Source organism: Oncorhynchus mykiss, chromosome 30, assembly GCF_057628025.1.
Source record: "Oncorhynchus mykiss isolate SJ-2025 chromosome 30, ASM5762802v1, whole genome shotgun sequence".
NCBI classification, from domain to species: domain Eukaryota; kingdom Metazoa; phylum Chordata; class Actinopteri; order Salmoniformes; family Salmonidae; genus Oncorhynchus; species Oncorhynchus mykiss.
In genome coordinates, this window is record NC_143051.1 from 14470001 (window position 1) to 14487304 (window position 17304).

A 17304-nucleotide genomic window follows, 5' to 3' on the forward strand; every position below is an offset into this window, starting at 1 on the left:
CTTAGGCACGATGCAAAGCGGAGTGCCTGGATACAGCCCTTAGCCATGATATATTGGCCATATACCACAAACCCCTGAGGTGCCTTATTGCTGTTATAAACTGGTTACCAATGTAATTAGAGCAGTAAAAATACATATTTTGTCATACCAGTGGAATACGGTTGATATACCACAGCTGTTAGGCAATCAGCATTCAGGGCTCGAACCACCCAGTTTATAATACAGGATACACTCTTACGTTCATGCATTCACACCCACATGACTCAAGTTACAATCTGTACAGATCAGCATAGACCAGTTGTAGTTGATTACAGAGAGTGTTTAGCATTGATGTCATTGGGGATCAGCACTGAAACAAGATGTGCGTGTGTATGTTGGTTAGGTATCATAACATCTGAAGTGCAGCTGTGAATGATCTCTTGTTTCACTGCTACAAGCCTGACAATCAAGACTAGTGATCTCTCTAGGACTGGCCTTGTAGAACAGCACCCTCTGCTGACAGTGTGAGAAACACTATGGGGAAGTGGTGCAGAAATGTATCTAGACTGCATTGACCACAATGAACCTGTAGATGACACCATTTCCTATGAAAATATAGCCCATGTCATCACACTGATTACATTTATTTGTCTTTTTCTATTTAACCAGACAAGTAATTTAATAACTAATTCTTATTTACAATGATGGCCTACCCCAAACAACGCTGGGCCAACTGTGCACCACCCTATGGTACTCCCAATCACAGCCGGATGTGATACAGCCTGGATTTGAGCCCTTTTGCACTGAGAAGCAGTGCCTTAGACGACTGGTCTACCACTCGGTAGTACATCCCAAGAATATATCAGCAAGCTGACATACATACAGTACACAAGTAGATGCCATTCATAATTTATTCACTGTGTGTGTGTGTGTGTGTGTGTGTGTGTGTGTGTGTGTGTGTGTGTGTGTGTGTGTGTGTGTGTGTGTGTGTGTGTGTGTGTGTGTGTGTGTGGTTAGACCACTGTTGTTGAGGGAGGGTCTACTCTGCATTAGGCAGTGGTCTGGGTGTGTTGTTACCATGGAGGCAATCATTCTGGTCAGGTATGCAGAGATTGGTCATTCTGGTCAGAGTTTGGAGAGTGATCACCCAACAGCAGCTAGCCTTTCAGACAATATTTTTTCTGCTTGTTGTTTTCCATGTCTGTGTTGTTATTAGCAGTAGGCTGGGGCAGGAAGCACTCATGCTATGCAAAGGAGGACATTTGTTTTGTTTAGTAAACAAATGTAGGAGTGAAGCTAACTAAAGCGGACTAAAGCAGTTCATTTGAACGGTGTGTGTTCCTTCCCAAATGAGAAAGCTTCAAAGAACTGATTGTCAAGAGAATGAAGTATGTGTAGCTCAACAGGTAGCACAATCACATAGTACAGTAGTACAGGTTCTCTCTCTTTTTGTCTTACACACACACACACACACACACACACACGGCAACATGGACGGATGGACCAACAGACAGACACACTTCGAGTATATAGATGACTGATGGGGAGATTCTCAATTGGGTAAAAGTCTCTCCTCGACTCCTTCCTCCTCCTCTGTGAGCGGAAACCGATAAGTGGTTGAGTGATCAGGAGAGTGTGAATTCGTTATTAGGAGTCTGCACCCTTCCTCCATTACCTACTTCAGCAGAGGATGCACAAGAGTATCCTCCCGGCAAGTAATGCTGAAGCGTTTTAAAATCTGCCACACTCCCTTAGTTGATTTAATGTAGATAAGAATGCACACATTTAAAAACAAAATGCTCCTTATCCTTTTCTTCATACAATATCTTGAACAACTAGCTAAATGCGTTTCTATCGCTACACATGTATGTTAGGATTCCACCACTGTAAACATAATTTGACTGATAATGTGTGAGTGGAGAAGGTCGTTTCATAAAAACACATTTCCACGTTTCCTTCCTCGCCTCCACTCCTCGATTACCTTAACCCTTTTTCAAAAAAGATGTGAGGAGAGGACGGAGGCAAGGAGACGAGCAAAAACAATTGAGATTCTCCCATGGACATTACATTTAGGATTGTGTCAAATGTATTCCAAGGAGGGCCGGGGGGTCTGAGGGGGTTTCGCTCCTCCCTTGTACTTGACTGATGAATTAAGGTCACTGATTAATAAGGAACTCCCCTTACCTGGTTGTCTAGGGCTTAATTTATTTACAATTTTGACTCCCCAATTTCTTTGACTCCCCCCTATTGCTGCAACTCCAGTACGGACTCGGGAGAGGCGAAGGTCGAGAGCCGTGCGTCTTCCGAAAAACGACCCCGCCAAGTCAAACTGTTTCTTGACACAATGCTTGCTTAACCCGGAAGCCAGCCACACCAATGTGTCAGAGGAAACACCGTACATCTAGCGACTGTCTCAGCGTGCATGCGCCCGGCCCGCCACAGGAGTCACTAGAGCGCAGTGGGACAAGGACGTCCCTGCCGACCAAACCCTCCCCTAACCCGGGCGATGCTGGGCCAATTGCACACACTTAACTGAAAATTGTAAAGATCTTCTCCATTTGAGGTACGGTTTTTCCCTTGTATGATCTAAATTAATATTGTTTCATGATGATGCCATCTATCTTTTCATATTTGGGCAAATTTTTCTCAAACAGAAAATTGACAATTCAATGGATTTCAATGAACAAAGAGGTAAGAATATTTAGACTATAAGAATATGTTGAAGGCTAACTGTATTGGGTGCAGATGACTGAACTGCTCACTATTGTGAATGCAGGTATTCAGAGGAGGAGGCATACCAAGGAATGTCAATTGGTATGTTATGCGTTTCACATTAACCATCCTCCTCCCTTACCTCTTCAATGAATATCCCAAAGGCCTCTAGGTATGTGCATGAAAACCATTATCAAAACATATCTATGAATACTGTTGTGTGCATGTTTTGTTAATCATATGTATAATTAAAATGTTGGGGATTTACAGACCCTCCCTACACCTCTGATGAATATAACAGGAAACATGTTCATTCACCAAAACTGCAAAATCATTATGGCTATGGATACGGAGAACATCAACACATTAACATCAACACGCCAGAGCATATACCTATTGGACTTGGAGCTCTGCTGGGAGTTTACCTCATATTTCAATGTTTTTATTCTGCTTTCCCACTAAAAATCCCAATAAACACTGAGAATTAAAATATTGTGTTATTGTTGTAACACGCATTAATAATAATAATAATAATAATAGGGGATGGGGTGGTTAAAAAATTGATGGATCTTCGATCGATTAAAAGGGGTTCTTTGAAGAACCGTTTTAAAGGGTTCTTGGAATATCTTATAGGGGTTCCCCCACAGTTTCAATTTTAAGAACCCCTAAAGGATCTTCCAGGAACCTTTACTTTTTAGAGTGAAGAACCCTAAGGTTCCTCAAAGAACTTGAAGGATCTTAGAAGAACCCTTGTTGAACCCCTAATATTTAGAATGTAGGCTGAAACACCTGCATTTTGGTGCTGCTATACTCAAGAAAACAACAGATGCAGCTTTATTAACTCAATTATATAAATATTATTTTGTTAAACTGATATGTGACACTTAATAATAACCTGGCGATTTATCACTCATTAAATTACTTTTTAAAATGTAACTAGGCCAGTCAGTTAAGGACACATTCCTATTTTCAATAACGGCCTAGGAACAGTGTGTTAAAAGCCTTGTTCAGGGGTATAATTGTAGAATTTTACATTGTCAGGTCAGGGATTCGACCTTACAACTTTTCGGTTTCTAGTCCAACGCTCTAACTAAGCTACATGCCGCTCCAATGATTTACTACATAAATCACTACTGGTTTACTACACATCTAAACAGCAATCAAGTAGTAAAAAGGTTTTGCGTAGTAGTGACGAGTAGTAATTCAGTAGCACATTTTCATGAGAGCGAGCTGGCCCTACCACCTGGAAGGTCTTTTACCACGTCATTGTAGCGTGGCGTGTTCAAATGTGCCGGCCCATTATATTTGTTGAGTGACGTATGCTCTTTTTACTCGCGAGTTATTGGAGTAAAAGGCTTTCAATCACCCATCGCTGCATTCACTCACACAGCAAGCCACAGAGTGATAGTTCCCTACAATTTGTGCTGGATTTTATTCACTGAAGTTTTCATCTCAAAAGTGTAAGCGTTTTTTTGTATTTCATTTAGTATTTAGGCATCTGAAAATGTTGTTTTCTTTGGCTTTTGCAGTAGACTACCACGTCTCTTGCTTTTGGTCACGCTGTTTATTCATTGTCAATGTATTCCTTTCAAAATATTTACAAATGTGGCTAACTGCTAGGAATATCTTTCAAATAAATCCAAATGACGGAGTTCCTCTTATGTTCTAATCGCATGGAGTCATTCCAAACATGGAATATTGTCTTTGCGCTGACTAGTTGGAATGGATCAAGTTGGCTGGTGTCTGATGTGGCACCCTCGTCATAATTTGGCACCCTCATCACTATAATTACGCCTAGGCTACGCAATTCATCGACGCGAACTACCTTTAACGCCTATCGATGAAGGTATCTTCCCGGTGGACTTTTTTAAAGACCCCTGACGCTTGCTCTAAACGTCAGCACGCATAATTTGCCTTAAGGTTTTGCAAACGTATAACCTATCTTTCATATCAGCGATAAATCAAATAGTTAACGTTAGATGACACCTTTTTTTAGGGTTGGTGTTCCCACAAGGTCATATCTCCACGTTACTTGTCCTATCTAGCATACTCCGAACACCTGTGTGTAACGGAAGAAGGCCGGGAGACACGTTAACTGCAATTGCGTCACACCATCCATATGCCTCCATCACACCTTCACCGTCAAAATGGTACGCAGCATCTTCTGGATATGTGTGCAACAAAAGTTCAACATTCACCTTCTGCTACCATTTGTCAAGCCGTCTATGCATACAGTTTGACACATACTTCGATAAATCCACATTTTGAACCACACACAACGCATTGCAACTGCCTCTGTAACGCTGCAAGGCAAACAGCGTTCCATTGGAAATGAATGTACTTCTGGTATATCAAAATGCAAAACACTGTCGGTGTGAGTGAGGCGATGCTCCGAACACATTTTCAAATCCAACATCAATTGTCTCTTAGTAGCCTACTATCAGTTAGCCCAGGGTTTCACAAACTAAGTCTTAAGGCACCATTTGGGTGCACGTTTAGTTATTTTGTGTTGCCCTAGCACTACATGGCTGATTTCAAATAACCAAAGCTTGATGTTGGTTATTTGAATCAACTGTGTAGTGCTAGGGCAACACACTAAACGGGCACCTGGACTGAGTTTGCAGGTTCGCACCTTCCATCATGCTTCCCTTTGCTGACACTGAATATATGGCATTATTTAGGATGCTTAGGACAGAAGTTGATCATTTACTAAATAAAAGGAATTGTTTGAACAACAAAGTGTAGGATCACAAAAAAATATGCCTTGTGCCGGATTTGACCCCATTCCCTGTAGATTGTGTCCTGGTAATTGAGTCCCCTACGCTACCTGCTGAGCTACGGTTCAGTTGACAGAATATGAACAAATCCTAACTATATTTTAATTAGGGTGTCTAGCAGACCCAGTGTTTGATAACGACATGGATCGAAGTAAGCACGGGAACCGTAGCGAAATCAGTGTGATCTCGCGATTTGTTTGAAAAACCACGTGCTCAAACAGACGGTTTTGTACGTTATCGATCACGTGATAATGATACTTTTGAAACAAGCATCGATATATTGTCCGGTCGGTAGTGCGTCAGAAACGGCATCGGAGCTCCGGTATCAATCGTCCCATCACTAGTAAGTGTATATTTTGCATTTGTGGAATTATTTTGATGTGACGTGAAAGTAAAGACCTTTATTTTTCTAAAACTATTGCAATTGAGAATTGACTCACGTTTAGATACGCTGGCAGCGAAAAACTACATCTGAAAATAAGTGCTTTCAGAAAATATTCACACCCCTTGACTTTTTACACATTTTGTTAGTCAGGTTTCTTTTTGTCACTGGCCTACACACGATAATACTCCATAATGTCAGTGGAGATGGATCTCTCTCTCTCGATAGATAGATGTAAACTGAAATGTCTTGAGTCTAAGTATTCAACCCCTTTGTTATGGCAAGCCTACATAAGTTCAGGAGTAAAACAAGTCACATAGGTTGCATGGACTCTGTGTGCAATAAGTGTTTAACATGATTTTTTTGAATGACCACATCATCTCTGTACTCCACATACAATTAATTATCTGTAAGGTCCCTCTGTTGAGCAGTGAATTTCAAACACAGATTTAACCATAAAGACCAGGGAGGATTTCCAATGCCTTGCAAGGAAGTGGACCTATTGGTAGATGGGTTAAAAAAAAGCATAAAAATTACACTTTGATGGCGTATCAATACACCCAGTCACTACAAAGATACAGGCGTCCTTCCTAACTCCGTTGCCGGAGAGGAAAGAAACTGCTCAGGGATTTCACCATGAGGGCAATGGTGACTTTAAAACAGTTTAATGGCTGTGATAGGAGAAAACTGTGGATGGATAAACAACATAGTTACTCCACAATACTAATCTAATTGACGGAGTGAAAAGCAGGAAGCCTGTATAGAATACAAATATTCCAAAGCATGCATCATTTTCGCAACAGGGCACAAAAGTAATACTGCAAAAAAATGTGGCAAGGCAATTCACTTTTTGTCCTGAATACGAAGTGTTATGTTTGGGGCAAATCTTTGAGTACCACTATCCATATTTAGCAAAGTGGTGGCTGCATCATGTAATAGGTATGCTTGTAATTGTTAAGGACTTGGGAGTTTGTCAGGTTAAAAACGGAATGGAGCTAAGCACAGGCAATATCCTAGAGGAAAACCTGGCTGTCAGCTTTTCACCAGACACTGGGAGATAAATTCCCCTTTCAGCAGGATAATAACATAACACACAATGCCACATCTACACTGGAGTTGATTACAGTGAATGTTCCTAAGTGGCCGAGTTACAGTTTTGACTTAAATCTACTTGAAAATCTGTGGCAAGACCTGAAAATAGTTGTTTAGCAATTTGACAGCTTGATTTTTTTGAAAATAATTATGGGCAAATGTTGCACAATCCAGGTGTAGAAAGCTCTTAGACTTACCCATAAAAGCTCTCAGCTGTAATTGCTGCCAAAGTTAATTCTAACATGTATTGATTAAGGGGGTTGAATAGTGATCTAATCAAGATATGAGTTTTTATTTTTCATAAATTTGTAAAAAATAAAAATAGTCAACTTAGACAGTATTTTGTGTAGATTGTTGACAATTAAATCCTTTTTAATCGCACCCAGGCTAGCCTACTACTAGTCTGATTTAATCAGGATGTAATACACAATTAATTGGTATATGCAGCCTGAAACTAATTCCAGTCAAATTGTCAAAATGTTCCTTACAAGCCAGAATGTTGAATAAACTTACTCTACTGGTTGTCTGTATATCCACAGGAAAGTGTTCTAACTTAACTTTTTAGGGAGCTAGTATTTATATGGTTCCGTTTGGCACTGAGGTAAAGATAATATTGTATAGGATTCCCACGGGGGACCATTATGAAAATGTATGCACTTACTAATAATGTAAGTTTGTCTGCTAAATGACTGAAACGTGGCTGTTGAACGACCCGTTGAAAATGGTATAGAATCAGGGGAGGATGGAGAACAATCCACACCATTTTTTTGTGCTAACTGCTAGCAGTTATTTAAAAAATAAAATCTCCTCCTCCCCTGATTCAGAATATACCATGTTCATTGTCATGGTATACTTGGTTCAATGGCTATTGACGAGAGAACCGAATATCAAGTAATAAACTAACTTTACCTCGGTTCTGAACCATATACTGCTAATAAGTCAAGTAAACAATACTTTCCGGTGGATATTTTGTAAAAATAAATGTATAAATGTGCATCAAAAAGACAAACTGCACAAACAACCGGTATGTTGGCTTGTAAGGAACATTTACATGATTTCGCAGGCATTAGTTTCAGGCAAAGAATTGTGTATTACAGCCTGACTAGCCTACTACTTTTGATTAGCTTAGGCTACATTTAATTGATTTGGCTACTTCAATTTTGTTATTGAATTGCTTTAGATTGGCTTGACATGTCTTTATATTCTAATTTGAAGGAAGCCTAGCCTAAAGACAAGTTATGGGTGGTGTTCCACTGCTTAGATGTTGCATGCATCAACCAATGGTTGCTATAACTTATGATGTGGTTAGCTGATACGTAAAATACCTTCCCAGGCGTTGTAAGATCTGGCATGCATCAACAACGCCTGGGTAGAGGAATGTGCCCAGTATGATGATAGTGGTAGCCTGAACTTGTAAAACACACATTCCAACAGGACATTAGGACCGTCTGAACTATTCTCAAATGTATGATTGAGTATGCCTGCTGTGCTGTGCTGAGTTTCCTGTGGTCCTAAGCAAAAAGGGGAAAGACAAGCAGTCGTGGCTGTAAAGGGTGACCTTTGCTGTCAGTGACACAGGACTATTTACTTAGGCTGTCAGATGACCCAGGACTATTTACTTAGGCTGTCAGATGACCCAGGACTATTTACTTAGGCTGTCAGATGACCCAGGACTATTTACTTAGGCTGTCAGATGACCCAGGACTATTTACTTAGGCTGTCAGATGACCCAGGACTATTTACTTAGGCTGTCAGATGACCCAGGACTATTTAATTAGGCTGTCAGATGACCCAGGACTATTTAATTAGGCTGTCAGATGACCCAGGACTATTTAATTAGGCTGTCAGATGACCCAGGACGATTTAATTAGGCTGTCAGATGACCCAGGACTATTTAATTAGGCTGTCAGATGACCCAGGACTATTTAATTAGGCTGTCAGATGACCCAGGACTATTTAATTAGGCTGTCAGATGACCCAGGACGATTTAATTAGGCTGTCAGATGACCCAGGACTATTTACTTAGGCTGTCAGATGACCCAGGACTATTTAATTAGGCTGTCAGATGACCCAGGACGATTTAATTAGGCTGTCAGAAGACCCAGGACTATTTAATTAGGCTGTCAGATGACCCAGGACTATTTAATTAGGCTGTCAGATGACCCAGGACGATTTAATTAGGCTGTCAGATGACCCAGGACTATTTAATTAGGCTGTCAGATGACCCAGGACGATTTAATTAGGCTGTCAGATGACCCAGGACTATTTAATTAGGCTGTCAGATGACCCAGGACGATTTAATTAGGCTGTCGGATGACCCAGGACGATTTAATTAGGCTGTCAGATGACCCAGGACTATTTAATTAGGCTGTCAGATGACCCAGGACTATTTAATTAGGCTGTCAGATGACCCAGGACTATTTAATTAGGCTGTCAGATGACCCAGGACTATTTAATTAGGCTGTCAGATGACCCAGGACGATTTAATTAGGCTGTCGGATGACCCAGGACGATTTAATTAGGCTGTCAGATGACCCAGGACGATTTAATTAGGCTGTCAGATGACCCAGGACTATTTACTTAGGCTGTCAGATGACCCAGGACTATTTAATTAGGCTGTCAGATGACCCAGGACTATTTAATTAGGCTGTCAGATGACCCAGGACTATTTAATTAGGCTGTCAGAAGACACTTGTTAGATTTCAGAGTAGTGGTGCTTTCAAGGCAACTGTAAACTCGAGTGAGGTCAAATCGTGACATCATTAATCTTCATGTTGGAAAGTCAGAGCTCAAGGATGATGCCCGAGTTTCCCACTTGGAATCCCAAGTTGGATGACAGTTAAATATCATTTTTTTTCCCAGTCGGAGCTAGTTAAAATGTTTTTTCCTCAGTTGTCTTGAACGCACTGAGGTTGGAGCTTTCCGAGTTCCCAATTAATTGTCTTGAATGGGGCATAAGCCTGTCTTAAATTGTCAACAACACACTCCTTATCAGTCACTTCAGGGAATTTTCATTGCGATGTCTTGTCTAGTGCGGAAATGTCCCACATAGCCTAATGACTCATATTGACAGAACACCCACAGAAATGTAGCTAAATACAGAACATCTCTAGATGATTGTTTGTGTTTTCCTTGACTATAATGTAGGCCTATTCACTAGTCATTCTAACTCTCTGAGCTCTCAAAATAATTATGCCACCCTTTGATGTGCCTTAGGCTACATTTAAGTAACTGTCCAATGAAAATCCAGAAAAAAAACACTTTAAAAAATGACACCTCTAAGCTGTATATAACAGGCCAATCAGCTGTTTACTTTACCAATATTTTTAATGACGGTACATGCCCACACCATTCTTTTGTTTGGGTAGGCCCACACTATTCAAACACCGAATAGCTGCTTTTTAACATAGTTCTCCTTCCAAAATGTTTTAATTATTTCACTCATATTGTAATTAATTATAGGTCATATTTCATTGACATCTCAAACACTGGACAGTTACTTTAAGTCTAGCTGGTAGGCAACACCAAAAAAGAGATCCTGTTTTGGTCGATAATGGTTCCGGTACTATAAATAGATCCATGTGTTATGCCCTCAGATTTTCCTTGAAGCCCAAACAAACCGAATACGGCCCCTCCATACCGCCGGTTGTCTCCATGGTAACTCTGTATAGAACGAGATTTGGCTTCAGTATGTCTCAGCTTTAGTCAAAAGAGTTATACAGTAGTGCAGGGGTTGGATATTCCAGTCCTCGGGGGCCTGATTGGTGTCACAATTTTGTCCCAGTTAACACACCTGACTCCTATAATCACCTAATCATGATCTTCAGTTTAGAATTGAATTTGATTAATCAGCTGTGTTTGCTAGGGATGGAGACAGTGTGACGCCAACCAGACGGAGGACTGGAGTTGCCCACCCCTGCGGTAGTGGTTACTCATTATGAGTTTCATAACACACAAGCAGTTGGTCAATGAGTGTGTCGGTCTAAATGGCCCTCAAACTATGGGTTTATAAGTGAGTGTCTGTGTGTGGTCCTGCTCTTTTATGACTAGCATAGCATATTTGCGGTGCATTGTAATGACAGCAGAATGACTGCTCAGACAGGTAGCTACACACAATTTCTTCATCAGGGCCATCACGGTTTTTAAGCATGGCATCTTGTAGCCTGGTTCTAGATATGCTATTAGGTATTGAATAGTGATGGGGGGGGATCGATAATTACATTTCGAGATATTGTCCAAACGGCACATCATCAATAATATCGCAATATTATTTTTGTGCTAGTTGGCAGCACTTGCACAACTCCAGTATTTTTCCTTCATAGCTTGATTTCCATCTTCTTTTGAAATAGAGGGACAATTTGTTTATAGCACTTATTTCCACGACTGATCAAAACTAATTTTCTTATTTTATCACCTTCTTCATTTAACTTCTCAAATTATTGCCATACAGGACTTCACCGCTGTTGCTTCCATGTCTCACTGTCTGCCATTTTCCCAACTGTTAACGATGATGACGTGCGGAGCACTTTATATTAGTGGCAAATCATTTGAAAGATGCATAGCCATCTCTTCCTACTTATAGCATTGTTGCGTTAGGTATTTGGTGAATTTACATTTTTGCCTTTGATCATGATCGGAACCTGTTAATGGTAGATTTGTGATAACTGCACTGTGATCTTAATTTAGTAAAAATAAAATTGACTTTCGGTTAATGTTTTCTAAACTTTTAACAATTCCAAATTCGTTTAAAAGTCACATCCCTACTCCCTTCCCCATCTTAATCAGGGAGGTGGCTGTGTAAATGCAAATGTCCTTGTATGGTCCTGAGCTACCTGGCAGACTGGCATTGCTTCACAGGGCTGCCTCTGTTCCATCAGCTCTGTGCCTGAGTTAGCCTAACTCTGTGATTTAAAGGTGACTTTTATCACTCTTGTTTGATGCGTTCGAATAGCTGCTTTCACGATGAATAGACAGTCAAGATTCTGATGCTCTGATATATCCCCACAGTGTTTCTCTTGACAAAGCATGTGATCACTTTAACCAGGTCATTTACAAGCTGTCATGGCCTTAATCATTGACTTGGTTTCATAAGACACAAGGCCACAATAGAACTTCCAGTGCCCAACCAGATACGCCTCAAGGGGTGCCCAGTATAAGGTAGCTGAAGGGTTTTGAACACTTATTTTCTGATTGTTGTCAAGGTTATGCAGAGCACAACAAAGCATGTACTGCAATATAGGTCTTCCTGTTGCTATTCGCAACGCTTTGTGTTGACATATACAATCTAATTCTGCTGCAGTTGACTAGCCTGGAAAACCATACTGTTATTTTTCGGTTTCACTTCCCTAATTAGAGCAACACTAACTTGAAACGGAGCTGAGTACTTGACAGCGTGTTGTAAATGATTGAGTTGCAACTTGCATTCAAGCTCACAGGAAATCTGAAAAGCAGTAGATTGGTATTGGCGTGTTCTATAATGTTTTGGTGTTCCCCTCCCTCTGTCTGACTCACCCTCCCTCTCTGACTCACCCGTCCTCTAGTTTGACTCACTGTTTGTTTAGTTAGTATCTATGGAACCAGTTGGAGGGTAACACCACTGCTGTGTACAGTCAATTCAGTGGACTCAATGGAGAAGGGTTTTGTGTGTGGAAGTTGTGTGCAGAGTGTTTTGGTTTAATGGTTAATGTTCAGTGCTTTGGCAGAGGATATGTATCTATGCAGTGAACTGACATAGCTTTTTAATGGACAGTGTTGTGGTAGTGTTTCTATGCAGCTGGATTTAAATTACTCCCTTTACTCTCTGTTCCGAACGTGCTAGACGGCCAGATCTTATAGCCTTTAGCCGTACCCTTATCCTAATTCTCCTCTGTTCCTCTGGTGCTGTAGTGGTTAATCCAGGTCCTGCAGTGCCTAGCTCCACTCCTACTCCCCAGGTGCTCTCATTTGTTGACTTCTGTAACAGTAAAAGCCTTGGTTTCATGCATGTTAACATCAGAAGCCTCCTTCCTAAGTTTGCTTTATTCACTGCTTTAGCACATTCTGCCAACCCGGATGTCTTAGTCGTGTCTGAATCCTGGCTTAGGAAAACCACCAAAAACCCTGAAATTTCCATCCAAACTATAACATTTTCCACCAAGATAGAACTGCTAAAGGGGGCGGTGTTGCAATCTACTGCAGAGATATCCAGGTCTTTATCAAAATAATTCAAGCTTCTACTTCCCAGAAACAAGTCTCTCACCGTTGCCGCTTGCTATAGACCACCCTCTGCATCCAGCTGTGCCCTGGACACACTATGTGAATTAATTGCCCCCCATCTATCTGAGCTTGTGCTGCTAGGTGACCTAAACTGGGACATGCTTAACACCCCGGCCATCCTACAATTCTCGGGCCGACTCTCTTCTCTGTATACATCGTGCTGGTGATTCTTTGATCCACCTCTACGCAGACAACAGCATTCTGTATACCTCTGGCCCTTCATTGGACACTGTGTTAACAAACCTCCAGATGAGCTTCAATGCCATACAACTCTCCTTCCGTGGCCTCCAACTGCTCTTAAATGCAAGTAAAACTAAATGCATGCTCTTCAACCGATCACTGCCCACACCTGCCCTCCCATCCAGCATCACTACTCTGGACGGTTCTGACTTAGAATATGTGGACAACTACAAATACCTAGGTGTCTGGTTAGACAGTAAACTCTCCTTTCAGACTCATATTAAACATCTCCAATCCAAAATTAAATCTAGAATCGGCTTCCTATTCCGCAGCAAAGCATCCTTCACTCATGCTGCCAAATATACCCTCGTAAAACTGACCACCCTACCGATCCTCAACTTCGGCGATGTCATTTACAAAATAGCCTCCAACACTCTACTCAACAAATTGGATGCAGTCTATCACAGTGCCATCCGTTTTGTCACCAAAGCCCCATATACTACCCACCACTGAGACCTGTTTGATCTCGTTGGCTGGCCCTCTCTTCATACTTGTCGCCAAACTCACTGGCTCCAGGCCATCTACAAGTCTCTGCTAGGTAAAGCCCCACCTTACCTCAGCTCATTGGTCACCATAGCAGCACCCACTTGTAGCATGCGCTCCAGCAGGTCACCCCCAAAGCCAATTCTTCCTTTGGCCGCCTCTCCTTCCAGTTCTCTGCTGCCAATGACTGGAACGAACTGCAAAAATCTCTGAAGCTGGAGACTCTTACCTCCCTCACTAGCTTTAAGCACCAGCTGTCAGAGCAGCTCACAGATCACTGCACCTGTACATAGCTCATCTGTAAATAGCCCATCCAATCTACCTCATCCCCATACTTTATTTTATCTTGCTCCTTTGCACCCCAATATCTCAACTTGCACATTCATCTTCTGCACATCCTACTATTCCAGTGTTTAATTGCTATATTGTAATTACTTTGCCACCATGGCCTATTTAAATAAAGGTGAAATAAAAAATAAAATAAATAACTGTTGGAGAGTTCTGCCATACTAAAGGGTATCCATGCAGTGTTCGTGTAATAATCTGTTGCCACGACTGCTGTAGCTGAGGTGTAGTGTAGTCTGATATCTAGGCTCAGTGGTTGGTTACCTCCCAAATGGCAACCTAATCCATATGTGTACTGTATTTGACTAGAGCCTTATGGGCACTGGCCAAAAGTAGTGCACTAAACGGGAATTAGGGTGCCACTTGGGGGTGCAATTCCACAGTAATGGGATTGAGGTTCGAGTTTAATGTGATTTCGAAGTTGAACAATTTACCAAAACTAATTTAGTGGAAGAACTGTGTAGATGTAAACTCTGGCAACGGGGATCACGGTAAAATCTCCCTCTGATATTTAACTCTGTAATTCTGTTAAATATCTGCCCTGAATGAAGATCGAAAGATGAATGGGCTGTCAGCTGTGACATGGCACCTTGAGATTTGAACTACAGTAAGTGAAGTGGATTTACACCCGAAAATGGCATTACATCGTGGGTCCCTGATCTGTACTACACAGAAATGCATAATTATGGATATTTGTCATTCTCCTCATGTTTGGACAGTACAGTGTAGTACAATAGAGTAGGGTAGAGTACAATATACTATACAATAGTATAGTATACAATATACTATTCTAGACTGCTTTACTCACTGTACTGTGCTGTCCAAACTTGTGAAACACGTCTATTATAGGTTCAGATTTGTTACAGTCCGTCTCATAACATCAAGGCCATGGTGGACTGACCAAAAATCAACGTACATGGACATCTGGTGTCTATCGGTGCTCAGTGGTAAATGGGAAGAAAGAGTGTCAGTAAGAGCTGGGAGAGATGGTATGAACTGGACAGCGAGGCAGAGTGAGGGAGGGGTTCTAATCACTTTATAATTCAAAGAAATGTTGATATCAGTAAAGTCACTAACTAATTGGTAGGTCTACCATTTACTTGTTAGTTCTGTGAACTTTAATTACAGTGCCTTGCAAAAGTATTCATCCTCCTTGGTTTTTCCTGTTTTGTTACAACCTGTAATTTAAATAGATTTTTATTTGGATTTCATGAAATGGACATACACAAAATAGTCCAAATTGGTTAAGTGAAATGAAAAAAATTACTTGTTTAAAAAAAAAAAAATTAATTAAAATTAATTAAAAATATCTTAAATGTTAAAAGTTGTCCATTAAGTAATGGTTTTTAAAACAATGATGATCATATTTTAAAAAACTTTGGCACTTATATATCAAGTCCTAGACTTTTCTAATGTATAAGTGGTACACACCTGTTCTGAAAGGCTCCAGAGTCTGCAACACCACTAAGCAAGGGGCACCACCAAGCAAGCGACACCATGAAGACCAAGGAGCTCTCCAAACAGGTCAGGGACAAAGTTGTGGCGGTACAGATCAGGGTTGGGTTCTAAAATAATATCAAAACTTTGAACATCCCACAAAGCACCATTTTAAATCCATTATAAAAAAATTAAGAATATGGCACTACAACAAACCTGCCAAGAGAGGGCTGCCCAACAAAACTCAACGGACCAGGCAAGGAGGGCTTTATTCAGAGAGGCAACAAAGAGACCAGAGATAACCCTGAAGGAGCTTCAAAGCTCCACAGTGGAGATTAGTGTGTCCATAGGACCACTTTAAGCCATACACTCCACAGAGCTGGGCTTTACGGAAGAGTGGCCAGAAAAAAGCCATTGCTTAAAGAAAAAAATAAGCAAACACGTTTGGCGTTCGCCAAAAGGCATGTGGGAGACTCCCCAAACATATGGAAGAAGGTACTCTGGTCAAATGTAGGTTTTTGGCCATCAAGGAAAACACTATGTCTGGCGAAAACCCAACACCTCTCATCACCCCGAGAATACCATCCCCACAGTGAAGCATGGTGGTGGAAGCATCATGCTGTGTGGATGGTTTTCATCGGCAGGGACTTTGAAACTGGTCAGAATTGAAGGAGCTGGAGCAGTTTTTCCTTGAAGGATGGGCAAGAGTCCCAAGCTTATAGACACCCCAAGTGACTTGCAGCTGTAATTGCTGCAAAAAGTGTGTCTACAAAGTATTGACTTTGGGGGGGAGTGAATATTTATGCACGCTCAAGTTTTATTCCTGGTTTGTTTCACACAAAAAAAAACATTTTGCATCTTCAAAGTAGTCATGTTGTGTAAATCAAGCTATTTTAATTCCAGGTTGTAAGGCAACAAAATAGGAAAAATGCTAAGAGGGGTGAATACTTTCGCAAGCCACTGTATCCTCCCTCCATGAGGGAGCAAAATTAATTAGAAAATATATTAAAGATAATATTGCACAAGGAAATATTTCTTACATTTACAGAAGGTAAACAATTTCTATAAAACGTCAATGTTATTGTCTTAGTGTAGACTAAGACTTTCTGCTAGATGTTTTCTAAGATCCCCATTCCATCTGTTTTATCCTGAAATCAAAGCCTTTACTTCTGCCTAAAATGGAAAATGTTTGAAAAATGTATCCTTGCCTTCGTTTCCCCATAATATAGACTCTTACAGTAGCTTTCATTTGACACCCAATTAGACATGCTCCTATGAACTTCCCATGTTGGTGATCATGGGTCCGTTTCCATGGAAATACTCAGTGGTTGGAGTGTTGTGTCCCAGCGAACATTCCTTCCTGCTGATGACTCATGTCCTGGGCATGGCTCTGACTCTTGAGAGAGGCCTATGGGGAACCAGACAGTGTGTACACACACTAACAGACAAACTACCACCACACACACACAAACAATAGAGCCTTTGGTTGAAATAGACAGCACGTTGGAAAAACAGACGCATGCATTCTATCCATAAGGCACTGTGTAAATTTCCACAGTATACAGTCTCTTACAAACTGCAATTCACCCAAAGCATTTCCAT

General features: G+C 41.0%; 1 protein-coding gene across 12 annotated transcripts in view; it reads left to right on the forward strand.

Moving 5' to 3' along the window:
* The first annotated feature begins 4003 nt into the window (after positions 1–4003).
* The window catches only part of LOC110487969 (oxysterol-binding protein-related protein 3), a 32254-nt gene continuing 18953 nt past the window's right edge, over positions 4004–17304 (forward strand). For 4 of the 12 annotated variants that reach the window (XM_036971032.2, XM_036971035.2, XM_036971036.2 and 1 more), the window contains exon 1: positions 4004–4151. The gene's annotated coding sequence lies outside the window, so the exon portion shown is untranslated. Of the gene's footprint in view, positions 4152–5056; positions 5812–17304 lie in introns of those variants that run through there. The other 8 variants (XM_036971033.2, XM_090227586.1, XM_090227589.1 and 5 more) reach the window with 3 other exon arrangements.